Source organism: Acipenser ruthenus, chromosome 4, assembly GCF_902713425.1.
Source record: "Acipenser ruthenus chromosome 4, fAciRut3.2 maternal haplotype, whole genome shotgun sequence".
NCBI lineage: Eukaryota > Metazoa > Chordata > Actinopteri > Acipenseriformes > Acipenseridae > Acipenser > Acipenser ruthenus.
In genome coordinates this window covers 9,995,745-10,014,810 of record NC_081192.1, presented here as the reverse complement: position 1 = coordinate 10,014,810, position 19,066 = coordinate 9,995,745, and the positions used below count along the sequence as shown (strand labels likewise).

The 19,066-nt window shown below is 36.2% G+C and overlaps 1 pseudogene; it reads right to left on the bottom strand.

The window, feature by feature from the left end:
- Positions 1 to 19,066, bottom strand: part of LOC117399258 (diacylglycerol kinase beta-like) — a 133,245-nt pseudogene that overhangs the window by 94,753 nt on the left and 19,426 nt on the right.

Below are 19,066 nucleotides of genomic sequence, written 5' to 3'. Positions count from 1 at the left end.
CCAACAGGGCACCTGCAGTAGAAGCCACTCTTATCTATGTGTTGTCCTCCGGCACAATGGGTCTGGTGGTTTCGCTGTAGATCTGCAGTGTGAAAAAAGACGGCTTGGCGGGACATGTTTTGAAGGATGCGTGTGTCTGCCGCCGTTTCCCAAGTCGGCATGGGAGTTGCAGCGGTGAGCCGGGATAAAAATAATAATTGGGCATTCCAATTTGGGGAGACAATTGGTGTAAAAATCATTGGCGACGACTAAATTTATAGAAAAAAAAAGAAAAAATCTGTTTCTGATATCAGAGGGTGATGGAGGCTGTATCTTTGCCAGATTTTCTGTAATTCTTAGCGACAGAGATGAAAACATTGTTGAACAATTTAAGCTCAGTTTCAGATATTAGGTTGACATTTTAACCCACAGAAACACTATTCAGATATCGATTTACGCTAGCACTCAGACCCAAAAAACTAGAGATGCTGTATTCATTTACTTTAGCGTTTCTAACTGTGGCATAAAAATGCCTTAAGACTTTATTCAGTTGAACACTGCACATTTGTAAACATTGATTGCTCGTGAAGTTGTTTTTCAGTTTTTTCCCTCAGTTTCATCTAGTTGGTTGTTAAAAATATCAAGCTATCTACTTACAGTGTTTTTACTGAGGAGGTTGAGAGACATTTTGTTCTGCTTCACTCTCATTAAGCCAGTTTTCAAATGATAATCCTACCATAAGGTCAAAATTGATTATTATAATTAAGGTGTAGTGATATTAATAGATCAGTTAAGTGTTGGTCCATGATGTCACAGCCGTGAAGTAAGTCAATTCTTACTGCACAGTCATGTAATCTTGTTCAGCCAATCAGCGCTGTATCCAAGCCATTTTATAAAGGGCTATATTCTCAAAGCTACTTACTGCAAATTATAACAGCACTTTTTTATTCTGATTCTGAATACAATTTAAAACAAATAACAACTTAGAATTATTTCTAAACCCCTAAACACCTTAGTTGTTTATTTATAGTTTGATAACTTTGGTATTTTTCTTTTCTTTTCTCAAAAAATTGCACTAATGATAAAAATAAAACAGCTTTGAGAATATAGCCCATAACATTATGAACACAGCCTGTTAAACTTGCCTTGGCTTAATACTAACGAATTGCTATACAAACCTTACTCCATTTTAGCTAGAGTTTATCCTTCTGAGAATAGCAAGGACAAGTAATATGGTACAATGCCTTTGCCTCACAGTAAAGTTCATTCGCATGCTACTTTCCTTAATGTGACCTACACAAAATACAATCCGATAGTGCCCACTCTCTAAAGAATAATTTCTTGTTCTCTTTCAAGATGAATCACCCAGGCAATCTATTCATGTCTATAACTTGTCTACACAAACTGACACAGCAGGTCTGTACAGAGTGGTGGATGGTCTAAGCGAAACCTGACCTTAAATCATGCCTGTAGGTCAGCGTATTGACCTGTTTAACTAAATGCATTGCTGCTGACATATTAACCTTCAGTCCAAGTGCAAACAAGTCTTGATCTTGGTGAAAACTTAAATATGATGAAAACAGCCATTTAAAAAAAAAAAAGTTGAACTCCCTCTAATTCATACATGTTTATTCCTGTTGACATTCTGCATGGGTTTCAAAGATTTTGATTAAACTTTTTTTTTTTTTTAAACAAAAAAACAAAACCCCAAAAAAACATTTATTAAAAACATTAATTACCCTGCTTCCTGCCTGCCTTCTTTTTTCATTTGTAGCAAAACATATTTCGTCTGAAATGTGCAAACAAAAGCTAACAGGTGGGTCCAAAGGCAGTTTGGCATTTTCATTTATTTTTATATCTTTATTTTCAGGTTTGATTAAAAAATTGCAAACTGAACAATCTAAAATTCAGGACATCTTGTAAAAGGACTTGGCACAAAATAGCTCTCTGTCACAATGGAGAAAGTTTAAATGATATTACTGTATTGCACACAACAGAGGTGTTCATTTATACAGAGAAAAGTTTATACATTGAACATAAGTAACCTAAATTAAACTAGGATTCAAATCATATTTAGGGACCATGGATATTAAATTAAGAGCTGACGGGCATGAACAAATTTTATCATTGACTGATCATACACAATGGGAAAGCACCTACCTAAGCCTTTTGGCATTTATGAACCTAAACAGCTTAACCTCTAATGAATATTCAAAATCTTGAATAAGTCAGCTTTATATTACACTGGAATAATTCATCAATACAAGCATTAACGTGGGTCACACACTTTAATACAAATACTTGATAGCTAATTGTATGCTTTCATCTCTACCACCTGAACCATTCACAACTGGACAATTGGGGGGAGGGTGTGGCTAGGGTCAGGAATCTGTGCTGCAAATTCTGCCGGAAGATTTTGCGTAACTGCATTCGGAACATGCGGTTCCCACTATATCTTTTTTCCGATTTGTTGATTTTTTTCTCCCAATGGCAGCAGTAAATTTACTTGGCAGGAGTTGAACATTTCTTGCTCAAACATATAAGCTTTTATCAAGTAATAAAACACATAACAGATCTTGTGACAATTTGTGTCTTTTGTATGTGATTAATTTAACCATATTAAACACTCAGCTATAAGGTATACAGTAGTTCCACTGTAGGTCTAGATTTAATGATTACGTGATTCACATAAACCAAAATTATAAACCCTTCAGCTAGAAAGGTCTGTAAAATAAATTATTATTTCTAATTTCAGATTTTTTCATGACAAGACAGGAAACGTAATTCACAGGGACCACACCAATTTACTCCATGAGGTGTTTAGACCACTAAGATATGCCAGGCTTTAAAAAATGAAAAATGTTTCATCATTAATTGCTTACCGTAATGTGTGTGGCTTTCACAAAGGCAAAGATAAGACCTACTGGACTACTGTAATATCATATGGCAGCACAATGCACGGTTCCATATAACGTGTGGTTCATTCAAGCATGATAAATATCTGGGTATGGGTAAATATAGCAACTGGGTATTAGGCGCTGTGTCCCTGATGACCGATGATGTAAACATATAGAAGAATAAAACAATTACATAAAACACCTTTTTGCAATTTCAGATGATCATTTTGCAACTTTCCACTTAAGAATATTGCAGGAAAAAAAGCTGCAGTTCTGTATTACTTGTATCAGAGCCTGACAGATAATACTACTGTCATCATTATTTGATCAAGAACAATGTGTTCAATGTCTCTAAGAATAAACTTCATTTTAATATCTCCCGCGAATCTGTCAGAGCTGTATACCCGAGTTTTCATGATCTTTGTGCCAGGTGGAACAGCCCACATCCGGAGTTTAGCACCCATACTTTCACACAGCTGCAGCTCTGCACATTTGTCTCCATAACAAATGAGCAGCTGTGTTATATTAGGGAGAAACACTTGATGGTGATTCCAGTGCCAGCTGATATCAGAAACATGCAAATCCTTTTATATAGTCAAAACCATACACTTTACAAATAGATACAGTTCTCTGAGGCCTTTGCAATGCATTTGTCAGAGGATTATCATTCATTTTTTTAAAGATCTTCATTTGCATTACTACCACGACGACTATGACTACTGTACAACAGTCAGTACTCGGATATACGATACCCAGATACACAAAACGGGTCAGTGAGCTACAGGTGCTGTCTGTTGCGCTTTACCATCCTTGTATTAAGAATAAAACCAATTCCCATTATATTATATGGGACGTGAACCCGGGACCTCCCACTCTGAAGCATAGCACCAATACCGCTGTATAAAAAGCTGGGCTCCCTTGCAGGAGCTGGTATCAGGCTTATGTCTGATTGTATCACCTACCAGCCCTGACCCCTACCCCCGTGCACGCTGCAATATGTAATAAATGAATGCTTTTACCCGTCACACACGATTTCCGACTCTGTCACCAGTTTTCTGATACAAAGCCCATCTATTCAATTTGATTATCCGTCATAGCCCACTTTTTTTTTGTTTGTTTTTAATTGTTTTTTGTTTTTGTTTTTATTCTTGCATGCACAAATCGATCCACCACGCACATGGCTGTGTACCAGAACAGTGTGTCAGATCTGTGCTCCAGGGGCCCATTTCACAAAAGCGATCTGTGACGATTCGCAATCGCAAGCACCTCGCAAGTAAAAAAAAAAAAGAGTTTCATAAAACTTTCTCAGGGCTGTGACATCGCCAGTTTTCACCAGAAAAATGTGACTGCCAGTCAGCAGCCACAAGTAGCAATTTCCATCGCAGATCCTGTTTTAGGAAATACCATGGGGTTCATACTAGTAGCTCGCTGTGGAACTGTACACTTTATTGAACAGATTTCTCAGGTAAAACACATATACATATAAAACACATATACATATAAATGGAGGTACACCTGCATTATACAACAATGTTTTTTTGTTTTTTTTTGGATATATACAAAAGGTTTAAATAATTACAAAACAAAATTATGTATTTAATGACGTGTAATAATAATACAAACAAAATTAAATGTGTACAATAAATATGTTAAATAACACACAAACGTGATACAAATAAATAAAATGGACCAAACACAAGTGACAAAAATAGTGGCAAGTGCCTCCTCCCCAAATCACGGAAACAAAAAGCACTTTCCTCAATTCGTCTTAGCTACAGTTCACCACAGCAATAACACAGCATTGTTGCAGCAGCCATTACCTGTTATTACCTGTCCCACACGTTTAAATAATGAGGCTAAACACAGCTTGATTATCAGGCATGCCTCCTAATAAAGACTAATACAAGTGTCAAGGTAGCGAGTGTGCTTATAAGGCTACATAGGTTTTGGCCAAAATCCCCTTTTCAGCAACAAATAAACAAACGAGAAGAGCTATTCCAGTTACGGCAGTCATGAAACAGCTTTAGATACTCTGTGATGTATTTTTTATTTTAAATCTGTGATCTTGCTTTTGTGCATTTTCATTTAAAGTGCGCTGTGAAATCAGAGAGTTATTGAGCAGCACGTGCAATTTTGAATACTGTTTCAATTCTGGATAATATGTTGTTTTTTTCTAAATTTAAACTGCATTGCCTTTTACGTTTTATGCAATTCTGTGCATGGGTAACATTTTGATTTCATTTTGCTATTGGGTCGTAATGTGGAATTTTCATCCGTTACATCCTGCTACAAATGAATACATACCAGATTTAAAAGAATGTACTGTACAGTCCACGTGTCTACAGTCGTCTCTTTTGGTAAGTGATCTTTTCAGAATCATATCGTTCTGAATTAAAATACTTCTGGTGAAAATGTACTTGTTACCAACTACAATACATCTAAATGGAAGCCTGTTTATTTTGAAACACAGTCCTTTCAGCAATGTATTTCACATTGTATCTTTTTTTCTGTTTCCTGAAAAACTGACAAGGGTTGGATCGGGCCAAAATGAAATAATCAGATATGCGTCACACTCTTAACCGTCACTGAAGTCAAAATATTATATTGTTGGATATGTGAGTGCACTACTAATAATAAACACTTTCTCAAAACATATGTGACTAATACATAACATATATTAACCTATTATTTAAGGAAAGCTAGAAAAAAAAAGACCAACGGCCTGCACCTCTAAAAAGGGTGCCTACATGTTTCATAAGTACTGGTAGCTGCCCAGTGGTCATCAAGTACAGTACATACTGTATTTACAAAGTTATTTTGTAAATACAACATATACACTGCCTGGTCACTGTAGTAGGGCCTGTACCTAATATCAGGTTGGGCCACTGTTTGACCCAATCACAGCTTTGAAAAGAATAAGCATAGACAACGTGCTGGAAGGTGTATCATGGCTGTTCATTTATCACTATTCCATGCAATTGGTGCAGAGTGGCAGGCAGAGGATTTTGAAGACAAACACTTTGATCAAGTCCATCTGAAAAATATAAAGTGATTTATCTATAATATATATTCTTTTCATCAAAAGTTCATTCTAATAGTTATATAATTGAAATCTGCCCTTATTGCAGACATCTCTATACTAGTTTCCATTTTTGCTTGGATAATGTTTGCCTACAAAGATTATCTAATTAAGTGTTTAAACCAGAAGACATTAGCAGTCACTCAGTATTCTCATTTAACAGCTAACCTGAGTGGGTTCTGTTAAAGTGCAGGTCAGAATGGTTTTCTGAGGTTTTATCTGAATAACATTTGTGAACACATGCACATTTCTTACCCTGGCATTACCTTTTATTTATGGTTATGATGAAGTTTTCTCCACTTAATTAACAAATGTCAATTACCATCTTTTCACATACATTGACATTTAACTGTAATATGTACCGGTATTAAAAATGAATCATTTAACCAATTCAGAGAAAAACATTTTTTGCCCTATTGAAGCAAGAGCAAAATCTGAATTTTGAGAAGAAACAAACAACTTTAATTATATAAAACGAGAAAGAACCAATTTAATTTCTGGGTATAGCAGTTAAATAATTGTAATCTGTTGTGGTGTGTGTGGCAGGGCAGAAGCATGGGGGAATGTAAGGTTGGCAGGGATGGGGTTAAATCTATCCCTGCCAGAAATCAGGTGTGGCCATTCCCCAATTAGGGAATTGGTGCTAATTGGGGAGTGGCCACATGTAAAAGGAGCCAGAAATCCTTTGTTTGTTGGACCTGCGTTTTTGGAGTCTGGAGTGAAGGCGTGGCGTGGCGTGGCGTGGCGTGGCGTGGCGTGGCGTGGCTTGTTTAACCTTTTATTTTGGCCCTTGTGCCTGTTTGGTTTGTTACTGTTTATTTCTGTAATAAACATGCGCATACATGCTTAAAATGCAGCTTCTTGTCTCAGTGTCATTCCGGACACTAACCATTCACATGTGGTGTTAGGTGAGATAGCACCCCCTACAGACTCAGAGCAGGACTGAATTTTGAAAAAAATGAAAAATAAATTGACAAAGAAGATGCGGCTGGAAGCTGATAGGGCTTTCATTTGTGGGGCCTGCCTGGAGTTTGGGCATTTACACGCTTAAACTGCAGCTTCTTGCCTCTGAGTCTCATTCCTGACGTTATCCTTTCACAGTGTGTAAAAACAGAAGGTTTTAGTTTTGATAAATGTTCCAGAGCACTTTATTAAGGCTGCTCAAGACACAGATAGATGTTCAGACAGATAACTATGACACTTCCTCACAGATAGACGTTCCCTATTACAAAAAAACAGGAACTACTGTAACAGTTGCAAAACAACATTCCCACCACACAGCACCCAAGCCCATCCCTGGGATATATGCTAAACGTAACCTTATCATAACTCCTGCCTGCCTGCCCATGCCCCAAACCCCCCAAAACATAGCAATAATGGGTACCTATAATCCTCCACATTGCTTCTTCAATTAAATACATCTCTGGGGTTGCCAACCAGCATTTCCATGATTGCCAATGGAGTTCATTGCACCACCAACTACCATTTTCACACTATCACCCCCACTCCTCACCCCTTTCAATCACAGTATTGTAGTTTCTTGCTGGTTTTATACTGTCAAAATTATATTTGCCTTTCCACTAGAAGCAGACATGAACTATACAGTAACAGCAAACACATTCAGCAGCATATGAGGAGCTTTAATACTATGCACGTGATGGTGGTGCTTACTGACTGCACCTACAGTATAGATCCCCATTCATTGACTCACAATTGCCACATTTGTAGATGGATAGAAGATATGCCAAGTGATCATGTCACTTCAGAAATTTATAAGGAGTGCTTTTGCTTTAGTATGCATGATAAATAAAGGTAAAAACAGGATCAGCAATAGAGAAATATACAAAACACACACAAAGTGAGATATAAATAAAGTAAAAAAAATGGAGATGGTTTACATTTTCCTGTAAGAAAAAAAATGCATAGGCTCCTTTAAGGTTGTTTCCCTTTCAGGGATTCCCTAAACGTTTGTTAATATTTTAATCTTTGGTATCCCCTGTCCAATAACCCTATAAATAAAAATGACTTACCACTCCAATAGAGAAGTAGTTGTTTATGATGCTGTAAGGCGCACGATCCCCCTTTTCATCCTTATCATCAGGAATCACCTCAATCTTCCACCTGTCCAGCATGACTTCTATACTGTTTTCAATATCTTTTTAAACAGATTTTCTCCTTCATAGCCTCAAATAAAAAAAAAAGGAAACACTGTGAAATCTGTGTTATCCAGCAATAAGCTGCGAGTGTGCAAGATACATGTCATATATAGGCGAAGTACATTGGCAAAACATTTTGTACAAATATTTGTTAACAAATGTCAGAAATGTGCATGCAAATATTTAATGATATGTCAAAAATGTTTGTGATATTTACCTCCTCCCCATCTTAGACACCTTGCTAAATGATTTCCTGTCCCAAGTGGCAGCACACTCACTGGAGGCTGCTTGTTTAGATTCGTCCTTGTCTGTAAAAAGAGCAACACAAGATATCATCTCAGTTCATTCGGAGTACTCTAGTTGGGCTGCTCGTAATCAGGGTTGTTTATTATTGTTTACTTTGCTCTGTGCATTTTCTTTTTTGGGGGTAAATCTAGCCCTTATTGTATGTGTATGTATAATTGTATTATTTAGAACATTTTAACTATATGACTAACTACATAAAAACATATATAAACAACATACATGGGCTTCTAAGTGGTCTTAATTGTTTATTTTTAGTTTAAGAATTGTAATTGTTGTGTTATAGTTTGCAAACAATGTATCTTTAGGTTTAGCTAATTGGGCAATGGGCACTGAATTGCTAATATAAATGGCTGCTAATTGTGCAATGTACTGCATGCAGTGTACAAGGAGATATGTCTTCTGGGTGGAAAAAAGTGCTTTTGTCTTTTAACTTAAGTTCTTTGTTTGACAAATCAACCTTCATGACCTGCCTGTATATTATACATGTATTTAATAATATACAGAGCTGAAGTCCTGATGAAAGCCAATGTCAGAAATTCATACGCAATGCAATACAAAGATAGGCTGGTTGTTTTTTTTAAGTGAGAATGGATACATTATATACTGTATTGATAAAAGAAAAAACAGAAAATAGATCATACATCAAAGGGACTTGGGGTTTGTGTTTCAGCTTACTTTTTGCTTCTATCTTGTTTAGTGATTTGGAGATAATGTACAAATATGATTTAATTACTTGAAAATGTCAGGATTCTGTGAAAACCTACACAACTGACATATGTATGTATGTATGTATGTATGTATGTATGTATGTATGTATGTATGTATGTATGTATGTATGTATAATTGTATGCATGTATGTAAGACTGTTTTGCATGAATATTATGGGGTATTCAACAATAACTAGAAATAAAAGTTTTTGTGAAAAAAAAGCATCACCAATAACATAATCTTTTGGACATGTCATATCAGACTGAATGGTTTGTAAACATGAAGTAAAATAGAAATGTGAAAAAGATCTGTATCTGAAATATCATTAACAACATGGCAGTGAAACAATTAAGATTCATCAGAAACCACCTGTAATGGAACTGTATAGATAGTGTCATATAATACAAACGTGTACTAGCTATGAAGACCCTATGTCAAAGCGTGTGCTCTCTATCATTGATACGGCCAGAGTAAAGCAATGCAGCAGTGAAAGGTTACATTTTTACTGGAGAACACTGGTAATGGAACTTAAGTGAGAAAATCTAAGAATACTGATGTTGACAATAACTCAAATGTTACAAGCCTCTATGAACTGTAACATTAAAAGTCACATGACTTCAATATGATAGCCATTGGAAGGATTAGAGGTCAATGTTATGGTTAGCGACACATTTAGCCTCAAGGGTTTATATAACCCTGCAAATATGAGGTCACTTCCTCAAAAGGTTTCTAAAATGCAAGTATCTGACAAACGGTCAGAAAAGGGTTAATTTGTCTTGTATGACACGAATGATTGAACTTGTCCGAATATTACACCTGTGTACTGAGTATGAAGCCAGTATCTCAAAGTGTTAGGACTGTTTCATTCAGAAACCCAAAAGTCACATGGCCCCAACATGGCAGTCATCTTAGGTCACAGGTCAAAATGAAGGGTGTTGTTAGATTGTGCCAGCAGAGTTTCCACAACACTGAAAATGAAAAGTTGCTGAAATGGTTTATGAGATAGTAACAGTAGTAAGTGTGGCAACGGGTTCAAAAGTCATACAAGCTCTGCTTACTTATAAATGTTTCAACATGTGAGCCTCCTTAGTTACTATGACCTGAGATTGGAACACCTGTGGTTGCTTTGATGTCATCCTATTGTAATGATCATAAACCATGGCAACCGCATAAGCTGTGAGGTTCATATTGAGTTTTAAAAAAGGGGTACATGTAGACAAGGATGCAACACCAATTAGGGCCCTTTCACACATAATGCAGTGAAAAGCTAAGCTCAGAGCTATAATGTGGTGGAGAGCTCACACTGAAAGAAACATAAAGCTACTGATTTTGATTCAGATGCTAGTGGAAGGTAAGACAAATACTGTACCGTTGCATATTATATTGTAAAGAGCTTACTGTGAGTTGTAAAAAAGTCCAAATAAATACATATATATAACACAAAGAGTTGCATCGAGTTTATGATGTATTTTATTTTTTATTTTAATTAAAACAATCTGATCAACTTAAAATTCTCTAAGATATGTCCAAATAGATATAATATATACCAGATCCTAATATCGATGTGATACAGCCATCTGAAATGTCACTGTATCAGATAGTTTGTATAAAATGGCTTCAGTTACATTTAAATTTGCTGTACTGTTAACTATTTTTATTTAAGTATATATTTCAAGAAAATATAGTATGAAGTACTGTGAAACATCCAAGCTTATTTTCACTCACTTAAGGTTGAGCAGCATTCCACAAAGAGCTTTCATATATTCTATATATTTTACCTATCACATCGAGAATCCAGCCAACAGTGCCATTGCCACTACAAGCGAGTACTCTAAAATCAGGAACATCTCGGAAAAAGTTTAACCCAAAAAAGAGTCATGATTCACTCTCCCCTGCAAGTTATCCAACTTTCAGAGAAATGGATAGCATTCTGTTATTGGCTTTGTTTGGTCTTTAGCATGACTTTTCATATTGCAGGCTAGCGTTAAACTACTGAGAACCTCATATGCTATTGCTTAGACATGAAAATTAATTCTTTTCAGACATATTCTCTTTACCAGTATGCCAATTGTATTCTGTAAACTAGCCTGCTTGCAGAGTAATTCAATCACAGCAAGCACTGTTCAACCAAAGTTCTTCCGTTCACCCACATTAATGGCCTTGTAACCTTATGAGCCTCTGGCAGTAGTTGAAAAGTGAATTATAAAATTATCCTCCATTGGGATTTCTAACCATCATAAGCTGGATGCAAAACAAGATGTAAGCCAGTCTATTGTACATATAAAAGGAGCCCTTTGATGAATATTATATGAAAACCACTTAAAACCTATACACATTTGGTATAGCTATGTATCCAGCTGGCTCATAATTAAGATTACCCAAAGAGAAGAATGCTGAATATTTAATCCTTAGTCACAAGGTTTAATAGAACTAGAAGTACTCACAGGGTTGTCTAACAGGTTAGCAAAATTAACTTTTAATGCATCAAGAACTTACAAATAAGATGACATTTATGGGGTGATGTAAGGATATGCACAAAGTGATTTACGGGTGTAAAACCCCCATAATGCTGCCGTAAATCGTATTTAGCAGTCGTAAAGTCTGATTTTACCGGCCACTAAAAATGCGGTGTACCTAAAGAATGGCGTTCACCTGACGTTCTGCACCCGCTATCAAATTTGCACTTTGCCATCATGAATCCATTAAAATTATATTGAAATACATTCCAATAAAGAAAAGAGCATGGAATTGGGCAGGATCTGGGCGGAAACATTATAATGTGATGTAATGATTTTTTCCTTGCCCTTAGGCAATAGCTGACCCTCCAAAAACTGCAGAGACCTGTCATTGGCTTCAGGATGGGCAACATTTGACTCTTGTTAAGGAGAGACAGGAACACGTTTGGAGGAGAAGGACAAGACGCAGAAGACCCTGCATATTCAATCTCAGGGTAATTTTGTTTGGGATGCCAGAGAATGTGATGCTAAAGCATTATCGTCTCACTTCGCAGGTCATCCTTGACCATAGCTGAACTGAGGGATGAGCTAGACCCCCGCGTCAATCTATTGACCGCTATCCCTGCACATGTGAAAGTGCTGTGTTCTCTGCACTACTTAGACTCTGGTTCCTTTCAGACCACAGTTGGAATGTCTGGAGGGATAGCCCAATCCACCTTTTCCAGAGTGCTAGGCAAATTTCTGGATGTCATGCCAAAAAGAGCAGGCCAATACATATAATTTCCTAAGGATACTAGCATAACTGATGTTGGCTGAGGCTTTTCCAAACAACTGTTTAATGCGGAGTGACCTCAGCTGTAAGGACTCAGCTCCTTCTCAGAAAACTTTTCTTTTCCGTGTGCCAAGAGGACTTTGATGCCCTTCCTCTGACATTTTTTTTGGTTTGTAGTTTCGTGCTCCACAAATGTCATACAGCGACTACTGGTCTCTGTACTCCTAGCTCTGCAAGTGCGACTGCTAAATAGACCAATGCACTCAGTGAGACCCACATTATCATAATTGTGGATCAGTATTTGTGCATGTTGAGTTATTTGCATTGCTCTTAAGCTTACATAGGGCACAGTGCAAAATAATTGCCTGGCCGCAATGCAATTGTAATTTTGTATCCGCAATTATTTGCACTGTGCCTATAGATACATCACCTCCTTAATTTGTCTACATAAGTCAGTTTGCAGAGAGCACACTTGGATGCTCCCAAAATTCTTTAAATGATCAATCTTATCTTTATTTGAATAACAAAACCTTTTTATCCACAAAACCACCCCTTCTCCTGATCTAACCTGTCTATTAGTTCTGTAAATGTAATGTTCTTGTACAGTATTTTAAAATCTCAAGTCTATTTATTGAATCTGTCAAGTGTCAGTTTGAATCTGTGTCTGCCCCATTAATAAAAAATGTCCTATTTTGCATGTCGACTTCCCTTCTCCTTCCCCTGTACACCTTAATTTATAATGATCCAAGAACCATGTGGAAATGTCCACTCAGATCTCCCCACCATCCACTAGTCATACACCTTAAAAGCAAATTGATTTTACTTTTTTTGTAATCAGATGAACTATGGTTACAGCATTCCACTTTACTTAGTTAAAAGTAGATTAGAAAATGGATCGGAGATTTCCTTTAACTTGATTGGTCAATTCGAGGGCTTAAATCTCTGATGAAGGAACGTAAATATTATCTTTCAAACTATGTTTAATCACTGTTCCAAATCAATCTGCCCAAAAATAGATAAATACAGTATTCATGCATTTTACCTATTTTCTAATTGTTGAAAGAAAATCTCTGTTCTTAAATTGTACACTCTCTGAAGTGTAAATTACAAAATAAATAATAATCAAGACTAGTGTCTGTCAGTGTAGACTGTTCTGCTTCCTCGCTGTCCTTTCTATCTATTTAAATATAGAACAGCAAATAAATGACCAAATAAATAAATAATCGAGACTAGTGTTTGCTGTCAGCAGCAATACAGTAACCATAATAGCAACTAGTCTCTAGTTTGAATGACAAGTTAAAATCAAATAACTTCTGATTACTTTCAGCAGCTGTATTTAAGCATATCACAGTAACAACAAAGGCATGTCGCAACTGAGCCAGAAGTAGGCTTTGACTTTATGAACACACACTATGAACAAGTTACTGAACAAACAGCATGATCATTATTTACATGTTTTACAAACAGTTCAGAAGTCATGTTTGCTTTTCTGCACAAGGTACCTGAACTGATGGAATTCTGGGAAAATTGCATTACTCATAGAATACTGAGGAAAACGTCTGTATTCATTAGCAACAAAGATAAAGCCCTCTTCTTCGGGTTATATTGCTTAAGTATATAGAGCAGGAAACTGCTTGTTTTATTTAAAATAATCAGGGTGTAAGCAAATACCTGACCTAATGCATTCCACATGTAAAAAAGTGCAATGTAGCAGTAAAATAAATTATATACAAAGTTGGACTGATGCTGTTGGATAAAAGGATAAAAAGATGAAGATAAAAAGGGAAAAATATAATTGCTTGAGACATAAGAACATAAGAAAGTTTACAAACGAGAGGAGGCCATTCGGCCCATCTTGCTCGTTTGGTTGTTAGTAGCTTATTTATCCCAGAATCTTATCAAGCAGCTTCTTGAAGGATCCCAGGGTATCAGCTTCAACAACATTACTGGAGAGTTGGTTCCAGACCCTCACAATTCTCTGTGTAAAAAAGTGCCTCCTTTATATAATCTCCATTTGTGACCCCTGGTCCTTGTTTCTTTTTTCAGATCGAAAAAGTCCACTGGGTCGACACTGTCAATACCTTTTAGAATTTTGAATGCTTGAATCAGATCGCTGCATAGTCTTCTTGTTCAAGACTGAAAAGATTCAATTCTTTGAGCCTGTCTGCATACGACATGCCTTTTAAACCCGGGATAATTCTGGTTGCTCTCCTTTGCACTCTTTCTACAGCAGCAATATCCTTTTTTGTAACGAGGTGACCAGAACTGAACACAATATTCTAGATGAGGTCTTACTAATGCATTATAAAGTTTTAACATTACTTCCCTTGATTTAAATTCAACACTTTTCACTATATATCCGAGCATCTTGTTGGCCTTTTTTATAGCTTCCCCACATTGTCTAGATGAAGACATTTCTGAGTCAACATAAACTCCTAGGTCTTTTTCATAGATTCCTTCTTCAATTTCAGTATCTCCCATATGATATTTATAATGCACATTTTTATTGCCTGCGTGCAGTACCTTACACTTTTCTCTATTAAATGTCATTTGCCATGTGTCTGCCCAGTTCTGAATGCTGTCTAGATCATTTTGAATGACCTTTGCTGCTGCAACGGTGTTTGCCACTCCTCCTATTTTTGTGTCATCTGCAAATTTAACAAGTTTGCTTTATATACCAGAATCTAAATCATTAATATAGATTAGGAATAGCAGAGGACCTAATACTGATCCCTGTGGTACTCCACTGGTTACCTCGCTCCATTTTGAGGTTTCTCCTCTAATCAGTACTTTCTGTTTTCTACATGTTAACCACTCCCTAATCCATGTGCATGCATTTCCTTGAATCCCTACTGCGTTCAGTTTGAGAATTAATCTTTTATGCGGGACTTTGTCAAAAGCTTTCTGGAAATCTAAATAAACCATGTCGTATGCTTTGCAATTCTCCATTGTCAATGCTGTATCCTCAAAAAAAATCAAGCAGGTTAGTTAGACATGATCTCCCTTTCCTAAAACCATGCTGACTGTCTCCCAGGATATTGTTACCATATAGGTAATTTTCCATTTTGGATCTTATTATAGTTTCCGTAAGTTTCCATATAATAGAAGTCTGGCTTATTGATCTGTAGTTACCTGGTTCGGTTTTGTCTCCCTTTTTGTGGATCGGTATTACGTTTGCAATTCTCCAGTCTGTCGGTACAACCCCTGTGTCAAGAGACTGTTGCATGATCTTGGTTAGCAGTTTGTAAATAACTTCTTTCATTTCTTTGAGTACTATTGGGAGGATCTCATCCGGTCCATGGGATTTGTTTATTTTAAGAGCTCCTAGTCCCTTTAACACTTCTGCCTCTGTTATGCTAAAGTTATTTAAAACTGGATAGGAACAACTCGTCATGTGGGGCATGTTGTCCGTATCCTCCTTTGTAAAAGCTTGTGAAAAGTAATTATTATTATTATTATTATTATTATTATTATTATTATTATTATTATTATTTATTTATTTATTTCTTAGCAGATGCCCTTATCCAGGGCGACTTACAATTGTGACAAAATATCACATTATTTTTACATACAATTACCCATTTATACATATAATTTATAATCATTTAATATGTTTGCTATGATTTTGCCATTTGTATCTCTTAGACTTTTAACCTACTCTTTGAATGTTCTCTTGCTGTTATAATATTGGAAAAATATTTTGGAACATTTTGGACCTCCTGGACTAGATGAACAGAACAAAGCAGAAATGGTCAGAACAAAGTGAAGACACAAGGGAATACTGTTTTTTCCTGGATTTATATGCAGTTTGCTAAGCAGCCAAATGTCAACATTTTTGGGTTTGAGTCATGTTGAACTGATTATGAGTTCTTTGGCGATTTTTCATTTGACAATGTATTTTGAATCAAAAATAATTTACTTTTCCTGTTACTAAATATGCTATTCTCCTTTCTTTTCAGAACTGCCAGGCTTCATTTAGTTGTGTTATTTGCACCGAAGAACTGTACTGTGAACTATTTCTATGTAGAAAAGGCATATTTTACTGTAAATCATATTCAACATCACAACTTCCTTTTATGAAAACTATTTAGCTGCTCTTGAATACTACACATAGCCTGACTTGTTGGTTTGTCCCATGCTTTTAAAACTGAAAATCTTTTTTTTTCTATTCTCCCCATTTTCTCATAGCCCTAGAAAATATCCACATTTATTATTAAATGAATCCAATAAAAATTTGATTGTGAATCTATTACCAACCATACTATTAAATTCTCCTTCATTGATATACGTCACAATCAACTAAGGATATGGTCTGGGGAACACACACATACTGTATACAGAGATGAGATACTATACAGCAATGCTAATTAGAGGACATGAGACTAATTGGAAGATGTGGCAGAAAGGCAGTTAAAAGTTTGTCCAGCAGTAGTTTGTAAACTGCTGTAAATGATAATAGTAGCATTTTACAAACTGTACACTTACCCTGGCATAGGTCCATTGTTAGCAAGATTGTACACTTGATGGGGATTCAGAAGGTACTGACATTTTCTCAATATCCTGAGAAAAGAATATTAACACAACACAAATTACTTTTTAATCCTCTACCCAGATATTTTACAATTAACTTTTCAGAAGCTTGAAGCTGATAGATTGCACAGATCACATATAGCAGTTACCTATGTACTCTGCTGGCTCGGGCTTGTGTGACAAATTTACTCAGGCACTGAAATCAAATCATTGGTTTCTAAGCTGGAGGTGTGGCATGGACTGTATTAGTGCCGCCATATAGCCTACAAAGGAGGAGTAGTTAACCAGGCCGGTGCTCCCCTTGTTTTTTTCGTTTGTTTGTTTGTTTTTTTTGCCATTACCTGAACCAAGAAAGACTGCTTGTGGCTTCCTTTTGTGTTGTGTTGTGTTACACTGCAGAAATGTTACTAGATATATATTGTAACTGAAAGATGCGTTAATGAAAACCTTGCTCTAATGAAACATTAATATAATACCTGGTTGTATAACAAAACTCAACTATCAGAAATGCAGCAACTGCAGGAAGAACGTTTCGTCCATGCATAGTTAGTGTTGCACACCAATTTCAAAAGTCTGGGTAGCAAAGGTCATCAGAAGAATGCCCTGAGGAGTAGTCATTAGTAAGACTAATTCATTCTAATTTCTATTTCATTATAACAACTGGGCCAAGTCATATTTTGATCCCATAATGTTAATAAATGAAACTGGAGTAATAAAGGAGGGAAAATGAATGTTCCTAAGTAATAACCCTATTAGTTCAATGAACAGAAACAGAGCTGAATTCACAGAAGAACAGAAGGATGACATCAACAGGGCACAGTCATTGGAGAGTGATGATGCGTATCACTGGACCAGGTCAGTCCTTCTGGGAAAACTCAATTATCAAATGCAATCACACAAATGTTGCATCTACTCTGATGACATGGGGGAATGTTCTTAACTGCCCACAATTCACAGCACCCGGGGCATTGTTTGAGTGGAGGTGTGTCTTGTGCAGTGTTGACAAGTTTCTTTGTTTGTCATGAGGGCCACTGTAGCACATCTGCTGCTTGTCACTATACATTGCTGCTTGTCACTATACATTGCACACACATCATAAAAAAGTAAGTACATTTAATTTTTGTCCCAACCTATAAAATCAATATATGGATAAAACTGACATTTAAGCAAATATCAAAATGAAAGTGTAGCTGTCGCCCTGTTTTCCTCCATTTTTAGGGTTCACAAAAACCAGAAGGGGGTGTGTTTCTTCAACTGGAGTGATCAAATAAGACAGAAAATACCATCAATATCATGCACTATGTATAGTTAATAAACGGAGAAAGGTTTAATCAAATATACACATGCAATTATAGCAATCAATATTATTATAAGTTTTATACTGACATTATGTACCCCTTTTGAGCAACATAGTCAAAGTTTCCCTCCATTTTTCTGAAAGAAATACATTACAACATTAACAAGAACCACATAGTTTGTTTACTGACAATTGTATTATGTTAAACCCCCCTAAAAAAAGAAGCCACAGCATAAATGTACAGACATTTCAAATCACGATTATACTGTATATATAGTTATATATTAAGATTAAGGATTGCTACGGATTCATCTTCCCTGCTGGTGTGAGCGGCAGCGTGTGCAGCAGCTGTGTAAGGACATTGTGAAAGGACACTGGCTGTTTTGAGTTGTTATGTGTTGTATTATTTTATTAGTTAGTTAGTTGTGTATTTTAATTGTTTGTAATTCATTTGGTTTTATATGTCTGCTGTGTCTTTTTATCTGCCATGTCTCGCTTCCTTATTTTTCTTTTTCTATTTTATTTTTCCTTCTTATACAATTATCTGATGCTCGATCAGATTGCTTTCTGTAAATGTTACTTTATTTGTATTATTTTCTGTTTTTGTGTTTGTCCAGGGACTGCCAATGAAAATTAGCTCATAGCTACATTTGGGGGCAATGCCTCTTATGACATCTTAATAATTCATTCATGTTAAATCTTAAACATTGGCAAAAGAATATTTGGCCAAGTTCTCAAATTCAGACTTTGATGCCCTGTATTCTTTTCTCAATTACATATGAACTACTTAGAGCAGAAAGAAAGATTCTTAATTTGTGAAGATGTTTGTTCCCTTCCTGTGAGCCAAATGTGCATCAATGATCCTCCCAATGACAGAGATAAAGCA